This window comes from Bacillus rossius, chromosome 8, assembly GCF_032445375.1.
Source record: "Bacillus rossius redtenbacheri isolate Brsri chromosome 8, Brsri_v3, whole genome shotgun sequence".
Lineage (NCBI taxonomy): Eukaryota > Metazoa > Arthropoda > Insecta > Phasmatodea > Bacillidae > Bacillus > Bacillus rossius.
This window is the reverse complement of record NC_086336.1, coordinates 31,069,842-31,089,031: the sequence shown is the minus strand read 5'-3', so window position 1 is coordinate 31,089,031 and position 19,190 is coordinate 31,069,842. Positions and strand designations below refer to the sequence as shown.

Genomic DNA, 19,190 nt, shown 5'->3' with positions numbered 1-19,190 from the left:
GTTAAAACTTAGATACTATATGCCTATTTTTCTAGGGGACGAAAGGCTACACAAATAAACACGTATATATACACAATTGGGTAAATAATTTGGTTTGTTTGCACGAAACAAAATAATGCTACAATTTGTATTAAATTAGGTACTTCGGAATAGAACAAAACTTTGCTCTTTCAAGTTATTTTAAGATCATCCAATGACAGCCTACCAAATTTACAGATTACTTGGCATGCATTGGCCAATACACCGATTGAATTAAAAAAGTTCAAAAAGTGCATCGCGTATTTTTCAATAATAATAAATCAGAAATAAATGGTTCTACCCTCGAGTACACTCTCAGAAAAAGGCTATTCGTAATTCTGCTAAATCCTCCTAAGTGGAAGCCTTATGTTCTCAATCGAACCGTTATGTGAAGTCAACATTTTTTTTAAATAAAAAACTATATCATAAAACTTGACAATATGTTTGAATATGTATGAAGACAATTTTCTTGAAATTTAAATATTAAAAGGGGCCGACAATTTGTATTTCTAAGGAATAAAATCTAATTGAATTTGCACTTTGGTTCTATATTCTGGGGATATCAATAACCTGTCATGCAGTGTAAGATTGCCTCGAAACAAATAAATTCTAAATACACTTAAACCACGTAGCGTTTAATGTCAAGCATGTTGATTGCCTCACCAGACGACTATACGTACTTTCGAACTTTATTATTTTTTGAATCATATACTTCGTGAAATAATAAATTCGCAAAAAAGGCATGCTAGTATATATTTTAATCTTTAAAGTGAAATACGTTGTATGCTATTTTATCTGGGACTAGGTGGATAATATGAACTTTGAAACTACTTTTCCTAAATCAAGAGATCCTGTCCTGCTATGTCTTTGTGTGACACTAACGTGCCAAATAATATATTTTACCTTTAGACAAACGTCTGACTGTAGGACACACAAATTAAACACCCAAATTAAAAATTTTTCTAGGTTATGTCAGTTCTAAGCCATGCGGTTCATGCTTAGCCTATACTAATTTTAATTTTGTTTCTAAAAAAAGGGATAGCTATAAGTTATTTATAAGTTGAGCTGGTTCTACGTTATATTTATCTTAAGTAGTATGTTTCTAAGTTATGAAAGTAAAAAAGTTATGATTTTCTAAGTTATGTTAGATCAAACTTTTGTCAGTTATTACAGTACCTTATTATAGTCCTTAGTTTTGTGGATTTTCGAGAATTCCAACCCATGACGTTTCTAAATTATGTCGATTTGTCGATCTGTCCAAGTTATGTAGATTTTTCGATGTTTCTAAGTTATGTGGATTTTTGATGGTTCTAAGTTATGTTGATTTTTCAATGATTCTAAGTTATATGGATTTTTCGATGTTTCTAAGTTGTGTGGATTTTTCGATGATTCTAGCAAGATGGTTCTGAGTTACGTTGATTCTCTCTCTACCCCCGCCCCCTAAGCGGGGGGAATTGCAAAGTCATGGGTGTTCCAATAGCGCCCGGCCAGGCCGTGCGGGCAGCCCGGGTGGCGTCGCGCCAAGACGCCGGCGCCCGGCAGGACAAACTACCCACTTTCACAGCCTGCTGAGCCGCGCCCGCCGGCCCCTCACTGTGCGGCCTAGGAGTCCACAGGCTTCCTTGAAGTTCCGTGTGTATGTCGAACACCTCGCAATCAAATACATTGCACACTCTGATTTTTAAAGTTTATTTTTGTTGTAAATGGAACAGAAATATTCGTGAAAATATTACAGATATGTGAAAAATTTGTGCGTCTACACGAAAACAACGCTATCACTAAAAAAAACTGTTCCCTGTACAGCTTTATAGTATAAATTGCGCATATCAATAAGCATTATAAAACAAAATAAAGTCCAACTATTGAACATTCAATTAACTTTTCACCGTTTTAAATTTTTTATGCTTGAATGAAAAATTAATTAAAATATAAAATTCATCCGCCAATTTTCGTAAGAATGTAAACAGTGAGCATGTTACCAATTATTGTTCCCATATTTTACTATCATAATTATTATTTTTAATTAATCTAAGTTTTGATCTGATGATACACATGTAAGTGAACTGGAGCAACCTGGTAATACCAAATACAATTGCAGCTAGAGTCATTAATCTGGTTATATTTTAATATTTGTTGGAGTCTCATCTAGGTTTTTTCTTTGGTTGACTATTCCTTTTTAATTTTTTTCATGCACCAAGCAAAGTTTATCAGACGGTTTCGTTCTGCCAAGTTATTATAACTTCAGTCTCCAGTCAGTTCCCTTAGCAGCTTTGTTCCTTGATTGCCACAAAAAACTGAACGATAGAAGTTTCTTTTAGAAGAGGAGGTCCGCCACTGAAGAAGCGAAAACTTATGTGAGGGTGTCTGAATCCCCGGAGCTATGCACGAACGACAAGAGGATTCGTAGCTATGTCAGATTCAAGGAGTCTAATCGTACCCGATGATTAGGGGTAGGCATTTTTCGCGAATAAATCTGAGCGCCTATTAGACTGCAACAAAGTATACCCGTACCAGTGGTTTCTTCCTTGTGATTGGCGGCCGTCTGCGAGATAATTCAACGCCTTATTTGACCGGACCAATCAGGACTTGTTTGCTTCCGCACTGACTCACGGTTATTGGTGTTGTAAAAATCTACACTGACCTGAAAGAAACGTATCCAATTAAGAAACACAGATGATGCTACAGTGATTTAACTTTCAGCTAGTCTCGGAATCTTTTCGCGAAATTTGCGTGCCCCTACCGATGATTCCTGCCGCGTCGGTCAAAACTATTTTATAGTTCTTCAAGGTGAAGACTAAGCTGAGCAGTTACTACGAGTCCGTCGCTGGTGAGAACGTTACTGTCTAAAGGATTTTACAGCTCCCACGGAATTCCGGTTCCTGATGCAGAGGCTTCGAGTCGTAGTCTTCAGACATTTCTTTCAACTATCCTGCTGCTGTTCTTCCATTGGGAACTTACCTAGAGTTCTTGGATAGGAGACCTGCGAACCTAACGACTGAAATTCAGCTAGCTAACAACGTCTGTGTTTGTGTCATAAGCCCTACCAATAATTACATTGACCACAGCTGAAAGATGCTCTTAGTATAGATACTGGGTTGTCTCTAGTTTCAAGATATATTTTTTCCAGAAATATAATTTTGTTTAAAGATAGTATTGGTACTGAAATCCAGACTGTAAATATGTTAACAAAACTTAGATAATTTTATTGTCGTATTTGTGCCAGCACCAAAATACAAGTTGTTATTTTGTAAAATCATTTGATATTTATTTCTTGATAAAATAAGTAGCAACTGTAACAATGATTTAACTGAGTAGTTAAATTAGTTTGGTAACCTTTTATGTGTTCGGTATGGTGGTATGTAGATACACACTTGCACACAAGTATACCGTTGAATCTTATTAATGTTTTAATTTTATCACACAAACATCACTGAAATCCAGACTGTAAATATGTTAACAAAACTTTAGATAATTTTACTGTCGTATTTGTGCCATAACGTAACAGCACCAAAATACAAGTTGTTATTTTGTAAAATCATTTGATATTTATTTCTTGATAAAATAAGTAGCAACTGTAATCATGATTTAACTGAGTAGTTAAATTAGTTTGGTAACCTTTTATGTGTTCGGTATGGTGGTATGTAGATACACACTTGTACACAAGTATACCGTTGAATCTTATTAATGTTTTAATTTTATCACACAAACATCACTTGATATCTATTATAGGCTATAGTTGGTTGCCTCTCAAGCTATTCTCCAAGGGAACGTGCTGGTTGACTACCGGAAAAAAATCAGTAAGATAAAATTCATTCGTTTACGACTTGCGAAAATGATATCCCAATCCAGAGCCACTATAAACGCGTGATAATAAATACTCAGTATTATCTCGAAAAATGTATATCTTGTGTTGTAAACTATTTCAATATTTTCCCTGTAGTATTAAAAAAAGTTTTTTTTGCAACTGGTTCCCAATTTTTTTTTATAAAAGTACTTACATTTTTTTTCTGTGAGAAATTTTGGAGGAAGAAAATTGATTTTTTTTTTAATTTGACGTCTTGAAAATTCAAGATCTAAACTGTATCTAGTTTCATCTAGATTTTAGAGAACTAATTGAAAAAAAAATAGGTTACTTACAGTGCAGAGAAGTAACAAAAAGATCTGCAAAGGGGAATACTTAAAACTATTTCATTTAAACTGATTATCAAAGCAACGTATTTGAATTTAACCTACTTCGAAGATCATTTGAAGCCTGGAATAGATTATATTAATTTAAAAAGTTGTTTTCTTTAAGATCTGAGAGTGTTATGTCCCATAGGACAGCCAACGAGGACGCGTAACCAAACACGAAACCTCTCTTGAGTTCCGGAATGACTACGCACTCAGCGTGCAACTGCGGTGGTACCAACCTTACAGACGTCGGGACGTTTACTTAGGTATGGTGGAATAATCTTATTTTTAAAGGAAAAAGTTCCTAATATTAACGTACATATTATTTAAAAATTACAACCAATACATTTACATTAATATCTAGCAGTTACTGAATAAAAAATTTTGTTAGCTAACAGAAACGTGTACAAGAAATATGCTGTCGACAAATACCCAAAATTATACTTCGGCTGCAGTTTATCCAGGAAAAAAAAAATTAGTTGTACACATACTACGAATAACGGAATTATTGCTTCACAGGGCTTCAGTTGGGGCTGAGCAACTGGTCAATTGCAAAATAGCAAAGAGTGTTAGCGATGGAAAACTGAGCGTCTATATGATGTTTAATTGAATAGCAAAACAAATCTCGTAGCTGAATGAAAGCTAATAATTATACTATAATTTTTTTTAAATCTGGAAAACATGCCATAATGTAGTGAATATTGCTAAACAAACAAAATACCAACACATCTGCAAAAATTAGCCTTAAATTTCATTATAACCAAAAATTGTTTTCTTATGCAGATATAATTATTCAATTTTATTCATAAAAAGTATGCAATCATTTCATCAATGTTTTGTTATGACGTTGTCACGTTAAACTATCGTCCGTAAACCGACTTTACAGACAACCAATTTTTTTTTATTCCATCTCATTCTGTATATACGCTCGATACATATGCGCTATTTATCAGATGTAAATAGTGATCAACCATTTTCCATCCCGTTTTCCTCCAATCATTTGCCAAACGCTCGCAGCTGCCGTTATGAATATTCAGATTAGCCGAGAAACTCAGGGTCTTTTTTATCCCTAAACCTCCCCTTTAATGTTCATCGCGAGTGTTTAACGCCCCTGGAATTAATGTACAGGATTAAGGATTCCACAAATAAGACGTTAGACCTTACAAATGTTTTGTAATGATAGGATCATACGCGGAGAGTAAGAGGGTGGGGAAAAAGGGGGGAAAAATAGTTGAGGATTTGTTTCCTTCGACTTAGTTTAAATTGCGTCTAGATTAAAATTTGCCAGACACACGGCCAAAACAACAAATCACATCACAAAGTGAAGTGGCTTTAAATCCAAGTAGTTAAAACAAAACAACTGTTTTTTTTTAAGTCTCCATATTATTTAGATTTTTTTATATTTGTAAGAATGTTGCTTATATATTTAACAACATTTTGGCATATTTAAACTTATATTAAAACATAAAGATGTAACAAAAATTATTTAAAACTTTACTTTCGATGTATTCCTTATTAACATAATTTAAGTACTGAACACACAAAGTGACATGATTAGAATATCAGATATGAAAAATTATAAGATTAATATTTTAATTAAACTTGATAAGTAATTAATAAAAGTTATTATTTTCTTCAAAAATTAGGTGCAATGGGGAAGATTCATTTAAGGTTTTTTTTCGCTGTATTGCGCAAGGGCTTTATTTGTCTTAATTGTGTTTTTTGCAACTTCTCATCCTGTGGCCATAGGTGGCATGGCCACTTGATTTTATATTTATTTTAATTAATGTTGAATTATGGCTGTGACGTAATTTTTGTTTTAGTATTTGCCCTTTTCCTTTTTTTATAAGTATTGGTCTTTTATAAGTTTTGTTAATCTTATTTTTAAATATGTTTTTATATTATGTTTTTTTAAATGGTTTAGTTTCTTGATATTTAATTATATCGTTTTGGACTTTGAATCATAATACGGTGTACGATGCTCCCCCCCCCCCCCCCCCCCCGTGAAGATTGAAATGGACTGTTCCAAGGCAATAAGGTGGTGGGGGAAATACGTCAAGAGGGACGGAATGAGCTGTATGAGGGAGTCGTCAGCTGATCGCCGTGGTGGACGTGTATGCGCTTCGGGCGTGACGAGCGCGGTGATGGCTTGTGGTATTGGGCCGGCGGGGACTCGTGAATATTTTTTAACATAAATCAGCTGACGTATATTGAACTTCGGGAAATACTTAGATTGTGGCGGGTGCTGCCAAGAGGATGAAGAGTCCACGCTACTTTTTTCGTTAATGAAGCATTTAGCATGTGTGCTAAAGTACAGCCGGCTAAACTCCGGGCCAGGAGGTCCGGGGTGGGATGCGACGTACAACGTTCAATGCAAGTAAGTGATTCCGGCTCCGAACTTTTGCCCCTGTAACCCCGGGGCGTTGATATAAACTTTGCCCACCATAACAGTGAACAATTTAAAAAATAACTTTTGCCAAAAGACCCTAATTCCCACGTCGAGTGTATGTTGCGTCCTCGTACTCATTTGAATCGAACCTTCCATCAAGCTTGCCATGAAGCGTCGTAAAATAAAATCACCCGGGTGTAATCAAGATGTTTTAGAGTGACATTAATTTTCACTAACTTTTATTTAAATAGTATTATAATTTATTATTTATACATATATATATTTTTTTAGAAGGGTTTTTGTATCAATGTCGGAATTTATTTATGCGTTTATTGTAGTATTTATTATTTATTGGTTTATATTAAAACGTGGCTATATTAAAAGCCTCTGTAACTTTATAGGGCAAAAGGTTTTAGATATAATTGTAATTTTTTTGATATTTGGTCTTAAATTAAATTCCTTACCATGCTCATGCGCAAATGGTCTCATTAAAGTTTTTGACATTTCAAGTAATTACGTTCTTTTCATTTTAAATGCTATTAATCTGTTCTCTTCCTTTTCTAAAAACTTTTTGAATAATTTATTTGTGAATTTTGGGGCACTCGTTTATCGTAGCAGCGTGCCAAATAATAATTTAAAAAAGATAAACAAGATTGGAGTGTTGAAGGCTGTTCCCAGACGGGTGTCTAACTTGTGGTGGTGTGACACCGGGAGTGTCAACCGCGACAAAGTGCGCCACTCTGCTTGGAAGAGCAGATTTTTAATAGTATTTGCGACTATTTTGTGTTTGAGCATGGCGGTAAATTGGGTATATGAACTTGAGCGGGGCGGAATTATGGCTAATTTAGAAGCGGCAGGAGTAGTGGTCGAAGACGATGATGACGTAGAGATACTACGGCTCAAATTAATAGAAATGATAAAAGAAAATTTAGATGGGGGACGCGATAATATTCAGCCTGTTTGCACAAAAGAAAGGGATGTGGTGAGTCAAGTAGAAGCTAACCAATTAATTAAAGAGATTGACTCGTTGCCTTTTTTACAGAAGGGTGGTCCCATGGAATTGCTAGAATTTTGTAAAGGCGTAGAGGAATTGTTGCAATTGCGCATTTTTACGAGCGCGACCAGCCTTTTTAAATGCATAGTTGGTAAATGCGCCGGTGTGGGGCGGACTATTATCGCGCGCGGACTCGCGGAAAATTTAGGTTGGAAAGAGGTTAAGGGTTTACTTTGGGATAACCTGTGTCTTAGACGGGTTAAATACGGGATAATCCATCAATATGTGAATCGGTTTCAAAGAAGAGATGAGTCAATGGGTAGTTACGTGCAGGAAATTTTGCAATATGCGAAAATTTTTGAAGATAATTTTTTGGAGGGAGAAGTAGTGAGTTTAATTTTGGAGAATATGAATCCCGAAGTTCGTAGGGAGTGTTCATTCCTAAAGAGACCTGAAAGGGTAGGTGAATTATTAGAGTGGGGCGCGAAAGTTAATAATTTAATGTTCGCGCGGGTAGAGTACGAAAGGACCGCGCGCGTCGATAATAAGAGAGAGGGTGTTGAGGGTATAAAAAATGATAATGCTGAGTGCGAGAGGGAGAATTTTCAGAAAAAGGTAATTACGCGAACATGTTACCGATGCCATGTTCCAGGGCATTAACAATCCTTGTTAGCACATGGTGTCCGACTGTGCTGTAATATATATTTTTGGACTAATTCATTTCACAGAATTTTCTGGGCTGTATGTGTTTTCAACTTTTTGACATCGGATGAATTTGGCTAGTTTTATGTGTGTTTGCGTTTTTTTTTTTGTCCGTTGTTGAGGTTTTTGCATAATATACAGTGTAACCAGCAATAACTTATGTACAAATTAGGTTCAAATTATCTTCTCTCGCTGTGAAACCCGAAACATAGTTATGATTTCTAACATGGTCCTCTGTGACAACTCTAATATTTTATTTTCTATGCTGAAAATAAAAAATAAACAAAAAGCTTCCCATATGTTAAACGGAGTCACGAGATTTTAAGAAGAATTTTACACTATTTTATTCGCAGTTTACTATTTTGTTTTGCGTAGGCTTTAGTTTAAGTTATCGCGGAGCTATAAAAGTATTTTTCATTCCCGGGGAAAGGCGGGCAGAAAGTTGTTGTTTGAAAGGTCTCCACAAGTTTAAACAACGCTGAAGGCATCTTTTTTTTTCGAGGAGGAAGCAAGAGGCTCTCCCAGCCGTTTATCGTAGAGTGAGATGAAATTTCGTAAACAAAAACCACTCAAGTAAAGTATACTTATGAAAGTAGATGTACCTATATGGCGCAGCATTTGATACAAGTTATGAAAATGTATTTTTCAGGCTTAAAGAAATGATACATGTTTTTTTTTTTTTTTTTTTTTTTTTTTTTTTTTTTTTTAACTTTTAGGACTTTTGAAGGCGGGTTTTATTCGCTATATTATCATAAAATAAAAGTGCTTCCCAAATGGCCTTATTATAACTAAAAAAATTTCAACAATGAATAAAGATCGAAGTCTTTCGCGGCTATCGTCTGAGGTTGCTGGGTTTCAGACGCGCCAAAAGCGAACGATTCGCTGACGTTTCAACTGACGTTGCAGTCGCCATCTTCAGGTTAGTAGTCGCCTATTATTAACCTGATAGCTTTGTTTGATTAAACATTATCCAGACTTCCATCTTAAATACTTTCTCTATGACTTTCAATAAAAAATAATTGATAAGTACCAACTTAAAAGGTGTATATCAAGACTTAGGAAGAACTTAGAAAATAAGTCGTATTAACTGTTTTGGACTTTTATTTTTTGTGATAATCTGTAACCGAAGTTTCTCGAATTTATCGCCTATTGCTACCCGAGAGACTACTATCCTGAAGATGGAGATCGCAATGCGAAACTTCAACATTTTACGCAGCTATATACGTGCAACTGATTCAACTACTTTCAAAAGTAGTTTCTGGGGGGGGGGGGGGGGGGGGTGAGGAGGAGGAAGAGGAAAACAAATATGATGTAATCGTGCGGTGTTCTAAAACATTTTTACCGGGAATATTATTTGTATGGTGTTGTAATTGGTTAATACACAGCTAATTTTCCCACGCGAAATAGACATACGTTTCACAGCTACACCTCAATAAGGCATACCATCGGTTATTCGAAATTCGAGCCCAAAAACAAAGATCCCGCGTAGTCAGTTTGAAGTTAATGAGAAGAGCAAGAACCTCAGTCGAAGAAATAAGTAAGACTAAAACAAATTACTCATGTGAGGTACGTTTATTTATAATTTTGTAGATGTTTTGATGTACTTGACTTGTTCTCATTGTTTTTAATAATCAAGCTATATATATTATTTGGAAAGGACACTGTGTATTCATTGATACATTATATTCTTGTCGTCTTCTGTCAACCAATTCTCTATTGTGTAGTTATTCTCATAATTATGTTTCTTATCTGCTCTGGGTTAACTTTCTTGTATTTGACTTGCTGAAGTTTATTAAATTCTTGTGTACATACGTGAATTTTTGTTATACTATTTTAACCGTTGTTTATTATGTAAAAAGGTTTATTTTAGAATGAACACAGCATGCATCCATTTGCTGTTCCCGCAAAGTACGGATGAAATCTTTCCCAGTGCAGCCTCAAACCAGAATCCTTTAATCAAGCTGAATTCAGCGAGAAACTAACCGTGAAATGATGTCTTAATTTGCGAAGCTAACACAACCTGGTGTTTTAACAAAGAAATATTTGTTTTGGCAGACAATTGATGTTTACAATATTTTAACACATCTCATTCCACGGTAAGTATTAATTTTCAAACGGTTAAGTTTATCATTTAACAACAAAGGATAGGCAGAAACATTGCAGGATGAAGTCAACAATTGGTTGCCTAAGCAACAGGCTATCTTCACATTTTTACTAAAAGACAGCGCCACAAACCAGCTCAGAGGAAAGATGAAAACGACTGTCCTTTCACGAAAGGTTGCATCGGCAATTCCGTAAGGAAGGTCCACAAACATGGCTGATACTATTAATCATTTTCAGTGTATTCTTACATTGAAGTGGACGATTTTTATCTCAGTGATACATGGAGTATATCAAACCGTAAGTGTGTGGGTTAAGGTGTACCTACCTACAATCTAGTTGTAATCATATTTTAGGGCTATAAAATAAATAAATTTTATTTTACATTTATTAATTATTGTAAAATAACGTTATTATTATAGCGTAAATTAGCGCGTTAATAGTAGTATATGAATGTATTTCCGGCGGCAGGATTCAGGTTGCGGTGCTTGGTGCCGAGCCACATCTCTGATGTCACGCCTATCTGTGACGTCACGGCGGCCATCTTGGATGAGCGTAACGGGACACAGCGTAACGGGACATAACGTAACGGGACATAACGTAACGGGACAAGTAGATCACGGCAGCCATCTTGGATCCGCCATCTTGGATCCGCCATTTTGGATGATGTCATTTTGTTTTCTAGAAAATTCAGGCATTGTGTTGTCCGCCATATTGGATGATGACGTCACCGTTGCAATTTCCGTTACGGCCGCCATCTTTAACTTTTTTATTTATTATCCGATTTTAATGAAATTTTTTTTAAAAATTATAAAAAAATTTAAATAATATAAATTTAATAAAATATTTATAAAAAAAAACATTATCGATACGGAGCACGGAGTCCTCGGTTCGAACCCGACGAGGTCAAAAAATTAATAATGGCGACCGATCCTTCCCCCTGTGGTGGCTGCTGACAGACTGCCCCCCCAACACTTTTTTCAAAGCATATATATCGACAGTGAGCATGACGTCATGTCCGCCATCTTGAAATCTAGACGCCATCTTGAAAATCTTTATTTATTATCCGATTTTAATGAAACAAATTCCAAAATTCATCAAAAAATTAACGTATTTGAATTCTGTTTGATTATATCGATGTACGTCCTTGGTTCGATTCCCGGCGAGAGTAAACGATCAATCCTTCCTCCATGAAAGCTACCTAGACTGATCTACCACCAACAATACCAAGGTTTATATCATCAACTGGTATGACATCATGTCCGCCATCTTGTCTTCATCCGCTGGAGTCCACCATCTTGTTTTCGTCTGCTAGAGTGTGCCGATACCATGTAGTATAATTATCTGGTCACCATACTTTTGTCCTCAACTGTTGTCATTGACCTTGGCCTTTGACCTTGACCTTGGCCTTTGACCTTGACCTTGAAATTTGACCTTGACCTTGAAATTTGACCTTGACCTTGAAATTTGACCTTGACATTTGACCTTGACATTGAAATTTGACCTTGACCTTGAAATTTGACCTTGACATTGAAATTTGACTTTGTCCTCGAAATTTGACTTTGTCCTTGTTGACCATCATGGATCCGACATTTTATGTTCAGTAGATGCTACCAGGAGCTACCACCTGCTGGAGTAAGCCATCTTGTGTGTGTGTACTCGTATTATAGAGTTCATTTCCATCTGGATAATTTTATTCTAACCCGCTACAGTACAGTAATCATTTATTACTGTGACACACGCCATCTTGAAATTTGGACGCCATCTTGAAAATCCGTAATTTTAATGCTAGAGATTCGGGAAAAAGTTCAAAATTCATTAAATAAATTTGTAATCTATATACTGATTGATTGGATCGACTAAGGTCCTTGGTTCGACCCCTGACCGATACCAATCAACTTTAATTTTAAAAAATACCACAAAAGCGACAGGTTTGAGAAAATAAAAAACACCACAAGTTCTTTTAAAAACTTTTATTACATACATTCTAATCTACTACAAGTACATAATAAACACAGACAAAGTACTAAAGTCTTGTGGATTCCTCGATTCAAACAGTCTTCTTATTGTACGGACAAAGCCTTTTACATGACTTTAAATGTCTATACGATCCGTTCATCACCGCAGCCAGAGACGGAATGAAGTTCAAATCACCAGGGTCCCACTTATATATTCTCATTTGCTGGTACAACACACGAGTCAAAACAATAACCATGTTCATTATACTTCTCGGAGCATTTTTTATAATGAAGATGTAAGCTATCAAGACGTGAAATTAGTTTTTTGCACTTATTGCACTGAAATTGTATTCTTTTAACATTATTAGAACAACTGCTTCTTTCATGTCTGCGAGCATTTGAGGTAATAGTAAATGATGCGTCACAGTATTTGCACCGACGCAATGTATGCTTTTCATTAGTGGAAGAATCCATTGCTGACGATGAAACTTCGGATGATGGTGGTATCACATCTGTTGAAATCTCCTCCAATGTTGACGTCGTCGTTGCCAACGGGATCTGCACCTTCTCCATCGTAGCTGTAGTCAAGGTTCCCGTAGACGATGGTACAACCTCCGAGTTCGACGTTAAAGACGGTAAAGATGCCATCGAGGTCTCAAGAACAGCTAATTGACACGTCTTATGCACCAGAAGAAACAAACTAGGTGATCCTTACACCGCCGACGTCAGTAACTAACTGAGCGTCCTGCTGTCTAGGACTCGCTTATATACATGCACCGGATGGAATAATAATACGCTAGTCAAATCAAGAACCATTTACAATAATACTAGAGTCAAATCTACAAATTAAAAAAGAGGATCATTTGATCGAAAAAAAATTCGATCTCTCCAATATACGCCAGGCTCCAAGAGCTACAATTCACGTCATCAGATCCATCTAAATTTTGCTCCTATGCTTCAATTGACCATTAGCTGCAAGTGCTCCAACAGATCCATCAGCTCCAACACGTAATGTACGCAATGTACGCACAATACATGCAATTTACATGCAATAAATGTAATGATCACTCAGTACACACAGGAAACGGAACGTACACACAGTACACACAGGAAACGGAACGTACACACAGTACACACAGGAAACGGATCGTATACACAGTACACACAGGAAACAGAACGTACACACAGGAAACGAAACGTACACACAGTACACACAGGAAACGGAACGTACACACAGTACACACAGGAAACGAAACGTACACACAGTACACACAGGAAACGAAACGTACACACAGTACACACAGGAAGCGGAACGTACACACAGTACACACAGGAAACGGAACGTACACACAGTACACACAGGAAACGGAACGTACACACAATACACACAGGAAACGGAACGTACACACAGTACACACAGGAAACGGAACGTACACACAGTACACACAGGAAACGAAACGTACACACAATACACACAGGAAACGAAACGTACACACAGTACACACAGGAAACGAAACGTACACACAGTACACACAGGAAACGGAACGTACACACAGTACACACAGGAAACGGAACGTACACACAATACACACAGGAAACGAAACGTACACACAGTACACACAGGAAACGAAACGTACACACAGTAGTACACACAGGAAACGGAACGTACACACAGTACACACAGGAAACGAAACGTACACACAGTACACACAGGAAACGAAACGTACACACAGTACACACACAGGAAGCGGAACGTACACACAGTACACACAGGAAACGGAACGTACACACAGTACACACAGGAAACGGAACGTACACACAATACACACAGGAAACGGAACGTACACACAGTACACACAGGAAACGGAACGTACACACAGTACACACAGGAAACGAAACGTACACACAATACACACAGGAAACGAAACGTACACACAGTACACACAGGAAACGAAACGTATACACACAGTACACACAGGAAACGGAACGTACACACAGTACACACAGGAAAAGGAACGTACACACAGTACACACAGGAAACGGAACGTACACACAGTACACACAGGAAACGGATCGTATACACAGTACACACAGGAAACAGAACGTACACACAGGAAACGAAACGTACACACAGTACACACAGAAAACGGAACGTACACACAGTACACACAGAAAACGGAACGTACACACAGGAAACGAAACGTACACACAGTATACACAGGAAAGGAAACGTATACACACATTACACACATTAAACGGAATGATCACACATACATTAGCGGAAACACACAGGCTTAGTTGGAAATCAGAATACAAGAAACAAAAACATTAAATTTTTACTTTCAATATTTAATTACTTCTCAACATTACACAAATACAAGTAAAAGAAACCATTATTGTATGTAGCCAGCTTTCCTCAGTTCTTTGAGTATGAAGGATATTTCTTTGATGCACGAATAGTTTCCTGCACAAAGCGAGTCATGTAGAAGTCTTAGCCGGTCAACCAATATGTTTGGATCTTTCCATGATGTGGTATCAATCTCTTCTACCACCATCTTACTTGCTTGTTTATTATAAATACTGTTAATATCACAATCGTCCCTGCGATCATAATAAGCATTATCAGATTTATTTTTTATAACACGACGTTTCCATCGTTTCGGTCTCAGGACATCGCCACATTCTTCGATCTTGTCAGCTCTAGGTGCTTCATCACAGTCTATGCCTTTGTCAACAGCCTCAGAGTCACTGTAACAATCACTGTAGAAGACATCCTCTTCACCCATATTACCGTATGAATTCGCTATCGATGATGTCGAAGTGTCTTCATCGTCTTCATGCTTCCTTTTTAGGAGTCCATCATTTTTACAAAGAATGGAGGATCTACTGAATATAGGCTTGAATGCATTCTCACTTTTCACTGTGTTGATACTTCCATTAGTTTCAGTCTTCCCGAAGCCATTAGCATCCTTCAATTTATGTTCTTCCTCACAATCGGGTGAGCTAATACCATCACGCTCAGGACAAGGAAAATTATTGACGTAATGCAGATCACTCTTCTTTAGTCTAGTGGATTCATCGGTGTCCTCTATGCCGTAAGTAGTCTTGACTTTACATGTTCTACCATGTCTTTTTAAGCTGTCAATTCTTGTTAACAACCTGCTACAACGATTACAGCTTAACATGTTGCGTAGTGGGTTTCTAGCACAATCATTCTTCTCATGACGTCTAGCATTCCTTCTCATGGCAAAATCCTTGCCACAGTATCTACAGCGGCTTCCTTCCGATTCAGCTGCAGATAACAAACCACGATCCATGGTAGCTTCTGTGACTAATGTTAGATACAAACTGTCAGTTTTCTCCAATTGGAACCATTTCTTAAATAGAGTTTTTGAAATGTTTCATCAGCGAGAGTTAAGTTATCTAATGCAAAGAAAATTGATGCAAGTAGTTCTGGCTGTCGTCAACAGATGTCGCTACGTGTTGCTTGTAGGTAAATAATATCTATTTCATTAATGTGGGATGCGTAACGCTCACTATCGATCGCAAAGGGAGGTTGGCTTCGATAGTATCCAAGGAGAAAAAAAGTTCGTCCGTGCTTCTCAGATTTCTCACGGTCCACCATCTTGGATTGTGACGTCACGGCGGCCATCTTGGATGGGTGTGACCTTGACCTTTGACCGAAACCTCAGGAATGATCGCAAGCACACGGATTTACCATCAAAATATTGATAAGAATAATCAGGAGCACACGGAGAAAAACCATCATAATATTGGCAAGAATAATCAGGAGCACACGGAGAAAACCGACACAAGTTTTCTTTGATATCATAAAAATTAAAAAAAATTAATAAAAAATTAAAAATAAAAACGAAAAAAAAAATCAAACATTCTGGCTTGTGAACTTCTCATTGTTGAGCAAAGATAGAGTTCTAGTACAAGCCAGAATGTTTGATTTTTTTTTTCGTTTTTATTTTTAATTTTTTATTAATTTTTTTTTATATTTTTATGATATCAAAGAAAACTTGTGTCGGTTTTCTCCGTGTGCTCCTGATTATTCTTGCCAATATTATGATGGTTTTTCTCCGTGTGCTCCTGATTATTCTTATCAATATTTTGATGGTAAATCCGTGTGCTTGCGATCATTCCTGAGGTTTCGGTCAAAGGTCAAGGTCACACCCATCCAAGATGGCCGCCGTGACGTCACAATCCAAGATGGTGGACCGTGAGAAATCTGAGAAGCACGGACGAACTTTTTTTCTCCTTGGATACTATCGAAGCCAACCTCCCTTTGCGATCGATAGTGAGCGTTACGCATCCCACATTAATGAAATAGATATTATTTACCTACAAGCAACACGTAGCGACATCTGTTGACGACAGCCAGAACTACTTGCATCAATTTTCTTTGCATTAGATAACTTAACTCTCGCTGATGAAACATTTCAAAAACTCTATTTAAGAAATGGTTCCAATTGGAGAAAACTGACAGTTTGTATCTAACATTAGTCACAGAAGCTACCATGGATCGTGGTTTGTTATCTGCAGCTGAATCGGAAGGAAGCCGCTGTAGATACTGTGGCAAGGATTTTGCCATGAGAAGGAATGCTAGACGTCATGAGAAGAATGATTGTGCTAGAAACCCACTACGCAACATGTTAAGCTGTAATCGTTGTAGCAGGTTGTTAACAAGAATTGACAGCTTAAAAAGACATGGTAGAACATGTAAAGTCAAGACTACTTACGGCATAGAGGACACCGATGAATCCACTAGACTAAAGAAGAGTGATCTGCATTACGTCAATAATTTTCCTTGTCCTGAGCGTGATGGTATTAGCTCACCCGATTGTGAGGAAGAACATAAATTGAAGGATGCTAATGGCTTCGGGAAGACTGAAACTAATGGAAGTATCAACACCGTGAAAAGTGAGAATACATTCAAGCCTATATTCAGTAGATCCTCCATTCTTTGTAAAAATGATGGACTCCTAAAAAGGAAGCATGAAGACGATGAAGACACTTCGACATCATCGATAGCGAATTCATACGGTAATATGGGTGAAGAGGATGTCTTCTACAGTGATTGTTACAGTGACTCTGAGGCTGTTGACAAAGGCATAGACTGTGATGAAGCACCTAGAGCTGACAAGATCGAAGAATGTGGCGATGTCCTGAGACCGAAACGATGGAAACGTCGTGTTATAAAAAATAAATCTGATAATGCTTATTATGATCGCAGGGACGATTGTGATATTAACAGTATTTATAATAAACAAGCAAGTAAGATGGTGGTAGAAGAGATTGATTACACATCATGGAAAGATCCAAACATATTGGTTGACCGGCTAAGACTTCTACATGACTCGCTTTGTGCAGGAAACTATTCGTGCATCAAAGAAATATCCTTCATACTCAAAGAACTGAGGAAAGCTGGCTACATACAATAATGGTTTCTTTTACTTGTATTTGTGTAATGTTGAGAAGTAATTAAATATTGAAAGTAAAAATTTAATGTTTTTGTTTCTTGTATTCTGATTTCCAACTAAGCCTGTGTGTTTCCGCTAATGTATGTGTGATCATTCCGTTTAATGTGTGTAATGTGTGTATACGTTTCCTTTCCTGTGTGTACTGTGTGTACGTTTCGTTTCCTGTGTGTACGTTCCGTTTTCTGTGTGTACTGTGTGTACGTTCCGTTTTCTGTGTGTACTGTGTGTACGTTTCGTTTCCTGTGTGTACGTTCTGTTTCCTGTGTGTACTGTGTATACGATCCGTTTCCTGTGTGTACTGTGTGTACGTTCCGTTTCCTGTGTGTACTGTGTGTACGTTCCTTTTCCTGTGTGTACTGTGTGTACGTTCCGTTTCCTGTGTGTACTGTGTGTATACGTTTCGTTTCCTGTGTGTACTGTGTGTACGTTTCGTTTCCTGTGTGTATTGTGTGTACGTTTCGTTTCCTGTGTGTACTGTGTGTACGTTCCGTTTCCTGTGTGTACTGTGTGTACGTTCCGTTTCCTGTGTGTATTGTGTGTACGTTCCGTTTCCTGTGTGTACTGTGTGTACGTTCCGTTTCCTGTGTGTACTGTGTGTACGTTCCGCTTCCTGTGTGTATTGTGTGTACGTTTCGTTTCCTGTGTGTACTGTGTGTACGTTTCGTTTCCTGTGTGTACTGTGTGTACGTTCCGTTTCCTGTGTGTACTGTGTGTACGTTTCGTTTCCTGTGTGTACTGTGTGTACGTTTCGTTTCCTGTGTGTATTGTGTGTACGTTCCGTTTCCTGTGTGTACTGTGTGTACGTTCCGTTTCCTGTGTGTACTGAGTGATCATTACATTTATTGCATGTAAATTGCATGTATTGTGCGTACATTGCGTACATTACGTGTTGGAGCTGATGGATCTGTTGGAGCACTTGCAGCTAATGGTCAATTGAAGCCAAGGAGCAAAATTTAGATGGATCTGATGACGTGAATTGTAGCTCTTGGAGCCTGGCGTATATTGGAGAGATCGAATTTTTTTTCGATCAAATGATCCTCTTTTTTAATTTGTAGATTTGACTCTAGTATTATTGTAAATGGTTCTTGATTTGACTAGCGTATTATTATTCCATCCGGTGCATGTATATAAGCGAGTCCTAGACAGCAGGACGCTCAGTTAGTTACTGACGTCGGCGGTGTAAGGATCACCTAGTTTGTTTCTTCTGGTGCATAAGACGTGTCAATTAGCTGTTCTTGAGACCTCGATGGCATCTTTACCGTCTTTAACGTCGAACTCGGAGGTTGTACCATCGTCTACGGGAACCTTGACGACAGCTACGATGGAGAAGGTGCAGATCCCGTTGGCAACGACGACGTCAACATTGGAGGAGA

The 19,190-nt window shown here is 37.4% G+C and overlaps 1 protein-coding gene across 3 annotated transcripts in view; it reads right to left on the bottom strand.

Moving 5' to 3' along the window:
* LOC134534701 (protein sprint) overlaps positions 1-19,190 on the bottom strand; it is a 731,313-nt gene that overhangs the window by 350,993 nt on the left and 361,130 nt on the right. The gene's annotated exons all lie outside the window — the stretch shown is intronic.